This window comes from Sciurus carolinensis, unplaced genomic scaffold, assembly GCF_902686445.1.
Source record: "Sciurus carolinensis unplaced genomic scaffold, mSciCar1.2, whole genome shotgun sequence".
Taxonomy (NCBI): Eukaryota; Metazoa; Chordata; class Mammalia; order Rodentia; family Sciuridae; genus Sciurus; species Sciurus carolinensis.
The window spans coordinates 361,041-375,761 of record NW_025920250.1 but is presented as its reverse complement, the minus strand read 5'-3'; the positions used below and the strand labels follow the sequence as shown (position 1 = coordinate 375,761).

Here is a 14,721-nt window from a genome sequence, read left to right as displayed (position 1 = left end):
ATAGCTAGATATTCTTAAAACAATTGTGATTAGGTAAGGATAATCTGTAAGGTTGCTGCTTTCTGCCTATGCTTTGGAAACTTCTTTAATATTAACCACAAGACTGCCATTATAGCCTGAAGAAAAATGTATATAAACTCAGCCTTCCCCAGAATAAAGTTGGAGTGATTGCACCAGAACTAGAGTATGTGTCTTTCATTCTCCATCCATCGCCAACGCTGTCTCCCCTTGCCCCATTTACATGTGTGCAACTCATGGACTCCTGCTAGGGCTGGACCCCGGCAGAATCCCACCTTGACCTAAGAGGTCAATAGAGCGCATCTCAGGGACAGGCCCAAGCAGATTCTTGCCTACTTGCTTTTCCTCAAATGTACATAGATCTGGGAGGAGGCCAAATTCTCACAACTAGATGCATGAGGTTGGGAGCACTCACGACTTTGTCTGTTTGTGCCTTGTCCTGTTTGAGGTCCTCTGTACCCTCTGCCTGCACTGGGATATCTGCATCTCTTGAATTGTCACAAATGCTCCATCCTCAAAAGAATTGATAGTGAATACATTAAAGACATTCATACATATATTTTAAAATGTTAAAGTTTATGTTATGTGAATCATCAATAAAAACATAAAATATGATTCCATAAAAATTTAGGGCATGAACACAAGTCCCTGGATTGTGCATTCTTAGATTTTGAGCATCAGCACACAACCTTCTTTGAGACTTTTCTACACATCTCATGGTGTATGGAATAGTAGTTTTCAGGATGTGCCTCAACTTGAATTAGTCCATCTTGTAGAAAAATAAGTTACCATAGCTACTTCATTTTGAGTAAAAGTGTCAAGATAGATGGCTCCACACCTTGCTTGTACCATTAAATCACCACCATCTGCCTGAAACCACCATCAGGTACAACTGATAAATAATTTATGTGCATTCACTTGCAAAAAAAATAAACCAACTAGTACCTGGACATATGTGGACATTCCAAATCATATCAGGAACACCAGACCCAGACTCCTATCAATCTTACCACATGCAACCTCCTCACCTAACACCCATAAAAGGACCCCTGAGAATGGACATGGCAGAACCTTGAACTAATTACCCAGTCACTCACCATGAGACTTGACCAGAATTACCACAGTGTTTGAATTCTGAATCTCAATCCTCAAATTTCACCCTGCCCATGATGACCACACACAGCACACTCCAAGTTGACCGTCAAGCTGTTACTCTGACACAGAATCTACCACACATTTGGATCCTCTGCTTTAAAGCTCTGCAAAACTGTTTGTTAAAATACTCAACTGACCAACTGGCCAACTGGTGCTATAAATACCCAACTGGTGTGAGGATTGATCCAGGGCCTCAGACATGCTAGGAAAGCACTCTACCACTGAGCCACAACAAAAGCCCCTACTTATTTTTTAATGTGGGGATTGATATTGTTCAGCAAATGGCTTACAAGTTGAGTCAATTTACAAGTTGTTGGGCAGTTAAGTTTCAGAGACTTTTTTGTTGCCTAGTATTTAAATCTCAGAGGGGAAATAATTATTGCATTCAAATAATTTAATAAATTTTGGAAGCCTGAAAAAGACAGGCAGAGGGTATAAACTGGGTTGGGATAATTACTTCATGTTTTAAAGATACTCATACCTATAAAATATTATGAATCTCCAAGTTTTGGGGGTTTTACTCCCTAAATTGATTAAAAGTTGTGACATTTTCAAAACACTATCCTGACTTTGAATGTACTTAAGTCTATCTTAGTAGGATAAAAATTTAAAGTTTGTGTATGTGAAGGGAAGAAAAAGTCATATTTTATAAATTGTCCTTAACCTTAGTGATAAAGCCTAAAATGTGCACATTAATAATTTTTATAGGAATCAAAGTTCTTGCTGCTCTGATATATAAAATATCAATAATTTTGCACTTATAATAAGATATCATTTCTTAATCTCTCTAGCACTGACATTTTTTTTATAAATATTTGGACGGTACTTAATTCTTTAATCAGGAAAAAGGACCAGGGCTTGAAGAAGGGAGACCCAGCTCTATAGTCCTGGCTGTGTCACTGATGAGCAGTTTATCAGGTGATATTTAGGGAGTTCCTGCTCCCTGTACATTACATTTTCTTCTTCATCAATGATATGGAAAAAGAATAGATGACTTTCAAGGTCTCTTCCAACTTTAAAACTGTGTATTAGTGTCTGAAGCCAGCAGGCAATGCCCCCGCCTCGCCACATGTTGAGCTAAGATGGCACCTGCCAGGTGCTGGCGGGGCATGCCTCTTCTGCACACATAACTGTCAGACAATACCAGATGTGTATCAGGCTAGATTGCGTGGTGCTTCATGACTGGCCAAGTATACTTCCTTGTTCGAGCTCTGGTGTGTGGACAAGTTTTACCTTCATGTGCTTTCCCCTGATTGGCTTTTGTACTTGATATTAACTGGGTTTATTCCCCCAATAAATGAGACTTGATCAGGCTTTTCTCTTGTCTCCATTTCTGGTGTCTCTTATCTCTCCCAATCCTCCAGGTTCCCATTGCAGTCTTGTGGGTCGGGACATATTAGGTGATTATTGTTGGCAGATGTTAAATGTTTCATCTAAGCCATTCTCACTTAGAGTGTGTTTTATATTTTAATCATCACCGTTCCTTGATAATATGTCTCTATTATGGCAAAGGATCACATTTAATCTATAGTGAATAAATGAGTTCATAAATCCAGGTGTCTGGGTTTTGTCTTATTTCTATGTTGAAAAAGGGAGCTTGTCCTGGGAAACTCTGGCTTTAATTCACTGATTACAGTATAAACATTTAAGTATTGGTTGAGTCAGAGGTCTCCACTGTATAATGAAACAAGTTTGGAAATTCAAAAAAAACATTAAAATTAATCATGTATTTGTCACTGTCAGTAGCCCAGATGATGAATTTCCTCCTGCTCTCCTCTACTGCAGGACACTTTCCCTAGCAGTCATTTGGCAGCCTTTTTTAAGTACAAATTCTTTACCACTGAAGATATTGCCAGTGGAAGATGATTAATACAGGTCAAGTCGGAACACTGCTGCTTCTATGCTACTATGGTGGCATATATCAATCTATACTATCAATACAAATACTGTCTGTTTCATTCTATCTTTCCATCCCCCATGTACTCCTACCACATAAAAATGAAGAGATCTTAAGTTAATAGTGACTTTTAATTTTACCTACATTATCAAATATGAAATGTATCTGTTCCTTTTAAATTTTTATGTTCTTATTTTTTTACTTCCTATTCTTTTTCTAGTTACATGATTATGTGGAAAATCTATCTAGTGTACTCTTGAGTATATAATAGCATTACTTCTAGTATATTTGTTTCCTGTTATGCCTAAGGTTTTGTGCTGGCACCAATTTTCTTACATCAGGTGATATTGCATTTTTGGAGTTTGCATTTTGTAATTCATGATATCGTGAAGAATAAGTACTGAAGTGACAATGTGTTGTTTAATGTTTTCAGGAGCATGTATGATGATGATGAGCTTCTGATGTGTCTGACAGTGATCATGTAACATCTGGTAAAATTGCCTTTTCCCCCTGTGTAATGTAGAGGCAGCGTTCTGATTGGTGCACTGTAAACTTAAGTACGGGTTGTGTTTCATAGGATTGGTGACAAGGCACTATTTCCACTTGATATTTAATGTTAGATTATGTTGGCTCTTGACATGTACTTCAACTTTTTCTCCACCCACAGATATAAGTAGTTCCCAAATTATATCAAAGAAAGAAATTCATTGATCCTTCCTTCAGAGAGTAGAGATGAGACAAGTGGATAGAAGCTGTAGGGAGGTGAATTCTAGATTAATTAGTGTAAAGAAAGTTTTTTTAGTCAGAATATTCCAACAATGTAAAACAGTCTAACTAATTCTTTGACATGGGACTGAGTTTAGTAGTTCTACGTGACTACCATCCCTACCAGCCTCAGTGCTTAGACAAGTTGAATGTCAGGTTTGATTTCTTGAACAGAGTTTCAAGGAAGATGGGGATTTAGTGTGAAGAAGAAAATGCACCCCCTTCAAATAAAAGTGAACATTTCAAGGCCGGGTTGTGGCTCAGTGGTAAAGAGTTTTCCTAGTATGTGTGAAGCACTGTGTTTAACTCTCAGCACCACATAAATAAAGGTATTGGTGGCATCTACAACTAAAATAATACATTAAAAAATTGAAAATCTTTGAAAAGAAGTGAATGTTTTTTCTTTCAAAAGTCCTTATATCATGATAGGCACTAACAGTATTTACTATTGATACTCATTATGATTCCACATCTGTCCCCAAGAAGTACACCTATTAAAGCTACTGATCTTTGTGAATAGTGGCATTTCCCCCATTGAATGATTAAAAACAATAAATAAAAATTGGCCTTTTGTGACCAACTGGAAAGAAAAAGCTTATAATACATAGGAGGTAGAAGAAGGCCTTTCTGCCAGAGGCTATTGTATGTGGGCAAGACTCTGCCTTCCTCTGGCCTTCATCTTGACCCTTACCCCCTCATGTGGTGTCCCTGTAAATGCTAGTGGACACTACCCAACAGGCTTCAGTGCACAATAAGCTTTATAGAGGTGGTCACTGGCCACATTGCTCCATTTTTTCGCATGCCAAACCCTTCATAAACCCAAGGCCTGTGTCCTGTTCCCATCAATGCTGGAAAGCTGGGTTCTCAATTAACAATAGTGGTGTCAGCTGTCATGGTTACAGCAGAACCGCAGTGTTGTCATGCTTCTGCACACACTGCACATTCCCACACTGCAGGCTGCCAACTCATCACCTCCACAAGGGAGGTCCCATCATCACCTATTTCCTCTTACTGATAAAAACACAGCAAGGAAAGGAAATAAGCTTATACAACTTCCAAGTGGTGGGGTGGGGGTAGAGCTTAGGGACCCCTGAACTCACAGCTCAAATAATATGGTCAGTATCATCCAAAACAAAAGGTTCCCAAAGATGAAAGTGACTACAGGTGACAGTGGAATGCAGATGATAGGGTATAATAAAGAGGGAGGGTCTAGGACCAGATCTGACAGACTCATGAGAAAAATCACTGAGAACCCCATGACATATCTGGACAGGCAAAGACAACTTAGAAGAATGTAGGCTCAAGAGAGCTGCAAGCTCATCAGGGATGACAGATTGGGTAGATGGGCAAAAAAGGAATCAAAGGAGAAAGGTTCTGGGAAGAAAGGTGGGCTGGCCTGCCACCAAATGTTTACCCAGAATACCAAATATTCTGCTTTTTAATGATGTCTATGACTGTGCCCCCATATGAAGACTGAACTCCACTCTCCTTATTTCCCCTGAAATCAACAAAGCCAAATGCACAAATAAGTTTCCAGTAGATTCATCTTCAGCCTGGAAGACTTTTGTGGCCATCTTAATCTGATTTTGTAAAATGCATAACTCAAAGCCACATTACTAAAGTCTCATGTCTTAATATTTGGGTATATTGAAATGTTGGTTTGCTTTTCTCTCTCAGACTCAGATGCACACACACACACACACACACACAAACAAACAAACCACTTACAGTCGAATGCTACATTTATCTTCAGGTTTCCTTGAAATAACTCTTTCAAAGTTCTGTTCTACTTCAGTGCTGTGATATTTTTTCTTTCACCAAATGGTCAATCAGCAACCTCATTCTTTGTAAAGAGAGTAAATATATTTTATAGGCCTCTGTTACCAATACAGACCTGAGAAAAGAAAGCACAAATCTTTGAAGACACTCTCAACTCCATTGGTGACCATCAAGTTTGAACATCCCATCAAACTACACAACAGACAAAAAAGTCCTTGGCTTCTCAGTGACCAAGTCTGCATGAAGAAAAAAGTCCACATTTCATAAAGATTTCTTAAAAGACATGTGGTGTGGGATAGAGTAGGGGGTGGAAATATTCCCCAGTGGAACTAATGACTCAGGATCTGCTACCAAAAAAGAGATTTTTCCAGAAGGAAGTGTTTCAGAAGATTTATATATATATATATATATATATATATATATATATATATATATATATATATGAATATACATCTCAAACCACATGTATGTTGTAAATAATATACAAAATAAATTTAAAAACTCACATGTAATCTAAGAAACCCAATTTAGGATGCTGAGGCAGAAAGGTGGCAATTTTTTTTATTAATTGTAATTTCAACATCAGCCTTAGCCCCAATAATTTTGTGTCAAAGGCAAATGGTTGTTTATGCACACCCTAGTACCAGCTGTTGTCAACAAAAGTGACCTGTTAATGTTATTACCAGAAGAAAATTTCTGTTCCCACCACTTAAGACTTACCTCCAGGAGGAGTTCAGCACAGGATTAGTAGTTTTAGAATAATGAGGCTGATAACACCCAGTGTTTGCCCTTTAAAATATTAATATGTATACATCATTTTTGAAAACCAAAACCAAAACCAAAGCCAAGAGAAAACAAAACAAAGTGAGCCTTAGAAACTTAATAATGCCCTTCAAAAATTAGTAAGTCCCTGTCTCAAACAATAAAATGTGCTACAGAAATGGCTCAGTGGTTAAGCACCCCTAAGGTCAATTCCTTGTAAAAAATAAATAAACAAGAAGGGAAAAGAAAGGGATAAACAAACATAGTGCTCAACAAATGACAGTGTGTGACATTTTTCTGAATTTTGATTCAAGCAAACTACTAAACAGAAAGGTACAATAGTAAGTAAAATGCAAAAATGAAGCAATCCTATGCTTTAGTATTACATGTTTAAATGGTTAAACATGCAGTCCAGAAGTACTGAACACTACTGTACATGGAAATGTATCTCATCATGCTTTCATGAATGTTTAAAAGTTTTCTTGATGAAAAATAAAATAAACTTAGAAACAACTCAGGACACAGCAGTCCTACAGAAGGATTGGTGCAGGGCATCCTGGTAGGGTTGACTATTCTATGATCCCAAAGAAAGCAGGAGTGAGCATGGCCCAAGTAATGAATGTGGACTCAGAAGGCTGGGTCCTACTCTGGTCATGATCTTCCTAGATGAGTGACCTTGGATGGAGACACAGCCCACTGGAACTTAGCCCTTGGTGTATGCATGCGGACATCCCATCCAACCCACACATTTGAAAGGTGCTGTGAGTCATGAACACTGATATTCTAAGTGCTGGCAATAATATAAGCTGTGTAAGCCTATGCTGACAGAGAAGTCACAAAAGGATTTTTGCTGGCTTGATTGGAAAAAAGACAGCTCAGTCATTCCACAGAAACAGTCCCTTATCCAGTAAACAGGTGAATACTCCAAGGACAATGCAGATGATGTCTATGGAAAGAGCACAGTTGGCTGGCAAAGGTCAAATGCAAAGGTCATTCAAATAGCACTTCAGTCAATTAACTGGCTTCTGCTCCTCACTGCTTACCAAGATGAGCCCAAATGAGACTTACAGCAGAGAAGAGAAGTGAACATTAAGACATGCCTCTGAGACCTTCTCTCCTGGAAAAAATATTTACTTCATCCAAGGAAAGTCATCATGAGCCCACAGCTCACCACCTCAGGAAGAGCACTGTGAGTAGGCCAAAGTGACTGACACAGCTTTGAAGTCAGACTCTGGGATCTCCATCAGGGGTCCTCCAGTGGGCAAGGAATGTCCCACCTGAATATCTCATCATCTATAAGCTGGGAAACAACACCACTGAAAGAGTAATCTGGAGGGTAGGATGTGAACACATGAGGGTGCTGGAATCATCCCTAAATATAGAGAATGTGCTCAAGGTCTGAGCTGTCACATGCCCTAAATGACTATGTAACAGGTACCTACCATTGAAATAGGTCAGGAGGTATATGATGATGTCACTCAGTCCTATTACTAGGGATGCTGCTCTTGAAAATTTTTTATGGTGCAAAATAGACTTCTAGGTAGATACCATCATATCAGGAATAAAGAAGGTTATTTAAGAAAGGGATCAATTCATAAGAGCACAAAATAATCTTAAACATTGCACCACTAAAGACTGCCAAATACATGAAAAAAAATGATAAAAATAAAGAGGAAACACATAATCTCAATAGCTTGGGAGGCAGAGGTAGTAGGATCATGATTCAAAGCCAGCCTCAGCAATGGCAAGGTGCTAAGCAACTCAGTGAGATCCTGTATCTAAATAAAATGCAAAATTGGGTTGGGAATGTGGTTCAGTTCAATCCCCAGTGCCAAAAAAAAAAAAAAAGAAAGAAAAAAGAGAAAAAATAACAAAATTATTTTTTGAGATCTCAACAATCCACTCAGTTAAAAAGTAAACAGAAAATTTGTAAGGATACAGATTTTAACAGTTACAAACTTGACCTAATTTAATTTATGGAACATTCCACCAAAACAACAGGACTAAATTTACGGGTTTCCAGGGTACAAGGAAGAACACTTTCATGACAAAACCTTAGTCTAATCCACAAATCTCTCAATAAAATTAAAAAGATTCTAATTATGCAAACTATATGCTCTGATCACAAGAGAATACATTTAGAAAATGCAACTGTAATATCACTAGAGATCATATGAATGTTTAGAATACAGAAATAAAAAAAAGATTACAACAACTTTCGGTCTACAAATTCATTGACATTGATAAGATAGACACATTTCCTAAAAGACTAGAAATATAAAATCTTACATGAGAAAGAGATAACCTGAACAGCCCTGTATCTAGTAAAGAATTTGAATTGACTGAAATATTTCCATTAAGTCTAGGCTCAAGTGGGTTTACATTTTTTTTAAGTTTATTTTTTTATTATAGTGCAAATTAAACCCAGTGCATGACACATGGTAGGCAAGTGCTGTACCATTTAACTTCAAGCCTAGCAGTTTTTAATTTGAGAGAAGTTCTCACTAAATTGCTGAGTTTGGCCTTGAACTTGCAATCCTCCTGTTCTTAGCCTCCAAGGTACCTGAGATTACAGATGTGCACCAATGTGCCCAGGTTTTCTTAATTATAGACCAAATACCTCAAGAAGACATGTGCAAAACCTCTAAAAATTTTAACAAATTGATCTTGGAAATATAAAATATGGACAGTACATCTTGACCAAGTGAGAATTTTCCTAGGAATGTAAAGATGGATCATTCTTTATAAATCAATAATTTTCTTGTAGATGCAAAACAAAGCATTGGACACAATTTGATACAATTCATAATGAAAACTCATCACACTAAAAATAAAAGGAAAGTTCTGGAAATTTTATCAAGTTAAATAAAGAAAAGTATATAAAACCAGACTGAAAGAAAAGAAAACTGTGTCCAGCATCAACACAACTATCTATGTATAATATTCTACTAAAAAGCTCATATAAGGAAGAAATCACTTTAGTGTAATATAGAATACAAGATCTACAGGATTATCAACTGTATTCATTCAAGAAAGGAGGGAAAGTAAAGACATGAAAATTTTTCGTTACCTACTTCAAACATAGAAATAAAACCTCAGTGGGAAACTAATCCATATGTATCAGAAAAAAAAAAAAAAACAAGTCTGGTGAAAAGGCAGAGAAACCAGATCACTTTACATATGTTGGTGGGAATATGAAATTATACAGCACCTTTAAAAATACTTTGACACTTTCTTTTAAACAACTACACATGGGTCCCAGCAATGGCTCACTTTGGCATCCAACCCAAGGAAATGGAAACAGCTCCACAAATATCACAATATAAATATGTCACAGCAAGATTGATAAGCACCCACCAAACTGGAAATATCTTCATGAACTTTTGATGTTGGCCAATGAAGGGCTCTTTGTCTATGCCACAGAGTACAACTGAGCAATAACATGGAAGAAACTACAGACAGACACAGCAACCTGCTTGAAGAATGTTGCTGGGTAAAAAGAGTCAATCCACAAAACTTACACAATGTGTAATTCATTAACACACATTGTTGCATACCTGGCATTACAGGCATGCATCACTGTGTACAGATTTTACAAATAATTTGAGGAAATAATACCAACTTACACAAAAGTCTTTGCAAGGGATGCTTATGATATAAATCTAAATCTTGAATGATAATCTGCATGTGAAGAGTCATATATGGAAAAGCTGCAGAAGCATGCACACATGCCAGTACATGTAACTCTGGTGAATCTGACTAGGCTTAAACTGGAGCACACTGAGTCCAACTTACCAATTGTGCCAGTACACTAGTTAGGCAACATGGTTTACCATTAAGAGAAATGGAGTGAAGTATACATTTCTGATTTATTTCTTATAACTTCACATCAATTTTTACCTACTCCAAAATAAAATATTTTAAAAAACAAATAATATGATTATCAAATGATTAAAAGTATTGGAGTTTTAAGTCCAAGAAAAATATATTTTAAAAATAAAAAATATAACATTATAACTTTGTTCTTTCATTTTATCTGTTTCCAAAATATTCCTAAATAATTAGAATATTTTTATTGATTAAAGATTAAAACAATTAAATGGACATATTATGCAGATAAAAGTTATACAAAAAATTAAAAATTAATGTCACTGCAAAAATCACTTTAAATCAATTGCACTTCTATATTGTAAGAACAACAACCAAAAATATTATTTTGGTTGTTCTGAGGATGAAATTCAGGGACACTCACAAGCTCAGTCACATTTAATTGTATTTTAAAATTTGCAGACTGGCTTTACTTATGTTTACTTATCCTCCTGAGTAGCTGGGAATGCAGGCATGCCTCTTTGCACTCAACAGAAATTGAATTTTAAAATAGCACCATTTACTGACAGATATCAAAAAGTGTAAGTACTTATGAATAAATTTCACAACCCATCAAAGAAACATTAATATAAAAACCTGAGGGAAATTTAGAATGGTGTGGGCAATAAGGACAGGATGGCAAAGGAGGAAGCCAAAGGCAGGACAGACAGTGAGAGAACACAGAGTGAATGCCAATAAGGCCATATTTCTAGCTGACAAATGTGCCCATGGACATGAGCAGAGACCCAACAGAAAGACTAAAATAGATGTGTGGGCATGGGAATAGGAAGCAACAATAAATAAAAGAGAGCCTGGAGTCAGAGGAGATAGGAAAAGGAGGAGGGCCCAAAACCTTTGAAAAGAACAAGTCAGTACTTTCCTATAGGAGTCCAGGCTCTGACTCTGGGGCCCCTTCTCTTCAGAGGAATCTGTTACTTTACTACCTTTGCTATTGTAAAAAACATGCTACTTGCTTGCTATCTTTCTGTCATATTCAATGCAAAAAAAAAAAAAAAAAAAAACTAAACATTTTTGACCAAAATTACTCAGTGGCTGGGTTTTGGAGAGCTTTGTTTGCATGTATGAGTTACTGGGTTAGATCCCAAGCACAATATGCATTAAAAAATAAATAAATAAGTAAAATGAAGATCTTAAAAATTAATTCAAGACCTATACCTGGAAAACTGCACATAAAACAAAACTAAGAGAAATTTAAATGACCTAAATAAATTGAGTGATATGTCATGGTCATATATGAAAAGATTCAATATTTTTTAAAACCTCCATTATTCCTTACACTGAGTTATTAATTTATTGTAGCTGTAAACATAACCCCAGCAAGTCTTGTGGAAAAGCTGAATCTAAAATGGAATAAAAGAGTGGAGTATAGAAGAGTCAAAACAGCAGAAAGAAGTTGGAGGAACAGCACTACTCAGTTCCAAGCTTATTGCAGAGCTCAGCAAACATCACAGTGTATAAGGAAAATGAGACCAGGTGAAGACAGAGGACACAAGCAAACTCACACCTAAGTGGTCAAGCAAGTTTTGACAAACATGCCATGTCAATGGGAAAAGGAGAATCTTTTCCACAAATGGTGCAGGAAAATTTTGTGACCATATGTATAATAAAATAAAAAATAAAGAAATAAATGAAGAAATAATTTCAAGCTCTGCCTTAAACACTATAAGCAACTAAAGGGGAATGATCATAGATCTAAATGTAAGTGAAAAAACATAAAACCTTCTGAAACAAGAGATAAAAATCATCATGACCTGAGTTTTGACTGACTTCTTATGTAAAATACAAGTACTAAAGAAAAGGAGAACTTTGGATGTACCTCAGAGGTGAAACACTTACCTAGCATGCTTAAGACCTTGAGCTCAATTCCCAGTACAAGAAAAAGACACTAACAATAAATGAAAGGACTGATTATGCACATGGACTGGTGAAAACTTGGAACAGTTGTAACTTTGTACACGCTGTTGGGAATGTAATGTGGTAATCTCTTTGGAAAGAGTTTGACAGATTCTTAAACTGTACACCTACATCATGGTCAACATATTCCACTTCTGAGCATCAACCAAGAGAAATTCGAATACAGTTCTGCATGTATGTTCTGCATGTACAGCAGAGGTGAATAAGTGAATGTGTAAGCAGATTAAAATATACACAAAGAAATAATCAGTACTAAAAAGGAACAAAACAATACACAGAAGACGTGAAAGTCTAAAATTCTACTATAAGATAGACAAGAACATGAAAAATGTATGATTATATAATGTATTAAAATTTTATATTCAGAAAAGGCACAGCAGCAGTTTCTTGGAAACAAGGAGAGTAATAAAGGGGAAGCAAGAAACTTCTGGGGGAAATGGATACATTTATTATCCTGGAAGGGCTGAAGATTCCTTAGGACACAACCTAAATGCATGCAAGTTTTTATAAATTAATTATACCACAGTAAAGTATATGGAAAAACCCAACAAGTCATATATTAAAAGTTTAAATTTAAAAACAATGGTGCCAAGAAATTAAGACTTGAGTAGGAAGATAACCACAAGAGCAAAACAAACATTTCTAAAAAACAAATGATATCTACATACAAGCAAGCCACTGTGAGCAAAAGAGCATGTTAAAATGTAATAATATAGAGCAGCATTGTCAAGACAGATCCTGGAACACCAGAGTTTCTTCTAGGGTACCACAAGTTCAAAGCTATTTTATTGTAAAAGCCAAATGTTATTTGCCTTTTTCATTCTGGTTCTCCCAAGAGTGTATAGTTGACCAGGCTGGGGAGGTAGCTCAGCTGGTAGAGTGCTTGTCTTGCAAGCACAAGGCCCTGAGTTCGATCCCCAGTACCCCCCCCAAAAAAAAAAAAACTGTATAGTTGAATTTCCCACAGGTTACATGGCAAAAGATGAACTTAAAATATAGAAAGAGGGGAATGCAGCTGTATTCTAATTTCAAGATTTGCAGAACTTTACAACAATACTATTCTTTCCACTGATTTCATTGGTGATCAATACATATTTTACTAAAACTACTATGTATGTTAACACGTAATATGTTCACATTATTTATGCGAATATAGTGTTTTTCAAATTCTCAGATTTAATTCACAACAGGGCAAATATTGATAGAAAACCTAATATAAATGAAAACTCATTTGATTTTTTAGTGTTGGGGAAGAGTTATTAATTTACCATCAAAAACTCTCAGGCATTCCCCTTGAAGGGAGCAAATTCCCTGTTAATGTCTGGCCAGACACCCTATGGGAGGGTCTCCACATTCTGGAGGGAAGACCTTCCACATGTTGACTGCAGGTGTGGCTGCTATATACCATGCCTGGGCCATAAAAAGCTCAGCACAGATTTTAAGATTCAACCTTTAGAATCATGCACAGCATCTTACAATGAATGCTGCACAAACCAACAAATGAATTGCATTGTTTGTATCTTGGATGTTTTCATCTCATTTTTGTATGTGTTCATTTCTAATGTGTTTTATATGAATATTATTCTACAACAGTTTGGAATTGTTTAAAGATTGTGCTTCACCATGGAATCATGGAGAAACACTGACCTACATATCTATCTTTTTTTTCTTTTTTTTTTGTGGTGCTGGGGATTGTACATATCTTTCAATAATAGCAATTGGTATGTTCCCTAAAGAAAAATGTTAAGACTAGAAATTATCTCTACTTCATTAGCAACAATGAAGAGGACTGCCTCCCTTTTTATGCTATTTCTTATATAAATATCAATACAATCACACTTACAATGGGAATTGGCAATGGCAATGTGAACCATGCATACTCTCTTCAGTGAAGAAATTTTCCATGGTTTCAGATGGATTGATTTCATTAAGTTCATCTTTGCTATGTTCTGGAAATTAGAAAAAAATGATGAATACTTACAAGAATGATATTTTAAGCAAAAAATTTTATCACAGCAAAATAAGTCAAAGGGGAAGGAAAGAAGGACAAGACCCACTGAACGACCTGGAAAGCAAATCTCACAGGGTGCTTTAGGTGAAAGACTTGACTTCCTACATCCATCTCCTTTCTCAAACAGGTTTATTCTTGATTTGGATCAGCTGCATATCCATTAAAAATGATGAGGACCATCCTACAAAGGGGCCCATGACTAGCATAAGCCCTGAGTTTTACCCTTGATTTTCTGCTAATTAATTGCAAGGCTGCGAGTCATGGTGGCACAAGCCTGTAATCCGAGCAGCTTGAGAGGTTAAGGCAGGATGGAAACTTCAAAGCCAGCCTTAGCAACTTAATGAAGGCTTAAGAAACTCAACAAAACCTCTTCTCTATGTAAAATATAAAAAAGGGCTGGGGATGTGGCTTAGTTGTTAAGCACCTCTGAGTTCAATCACTGGTACCAAAAAACAAGCACAAACATGCATACAAACTAATTGCAATACCATCAGAAAATTGCTCAATTTCTCAGTACTTCCATTTGTTCACC

The 14,721-nt window shown here is 36.5% G+C and overlaps 1 long non-coding RNA gene across 1 annotated transcript; it reads right to left on the bottom strand.

Annotated features, from left to right (window-relative positions):
- Positions 1 to 452: 452 nt before the first annotated feature.
- On the bottom strand, positions 453 to 14,122 carry LOC124975312 (uncharacterized). Its single transcript, XR_007106888.1, has 3 exons — positions 14,022 to 14,122; positions 964 to 1,023; positions 453 to 531 (listed from the first exon to the last, which is right to left on the bottom strand). It is a non-coding gene; the product is annotated as an uncharacterized LOC124975312 (long non-coding RNA).
- Between the last annotated feature and the right edge of the window lie 599 nt (positions 14,123 to 14,721).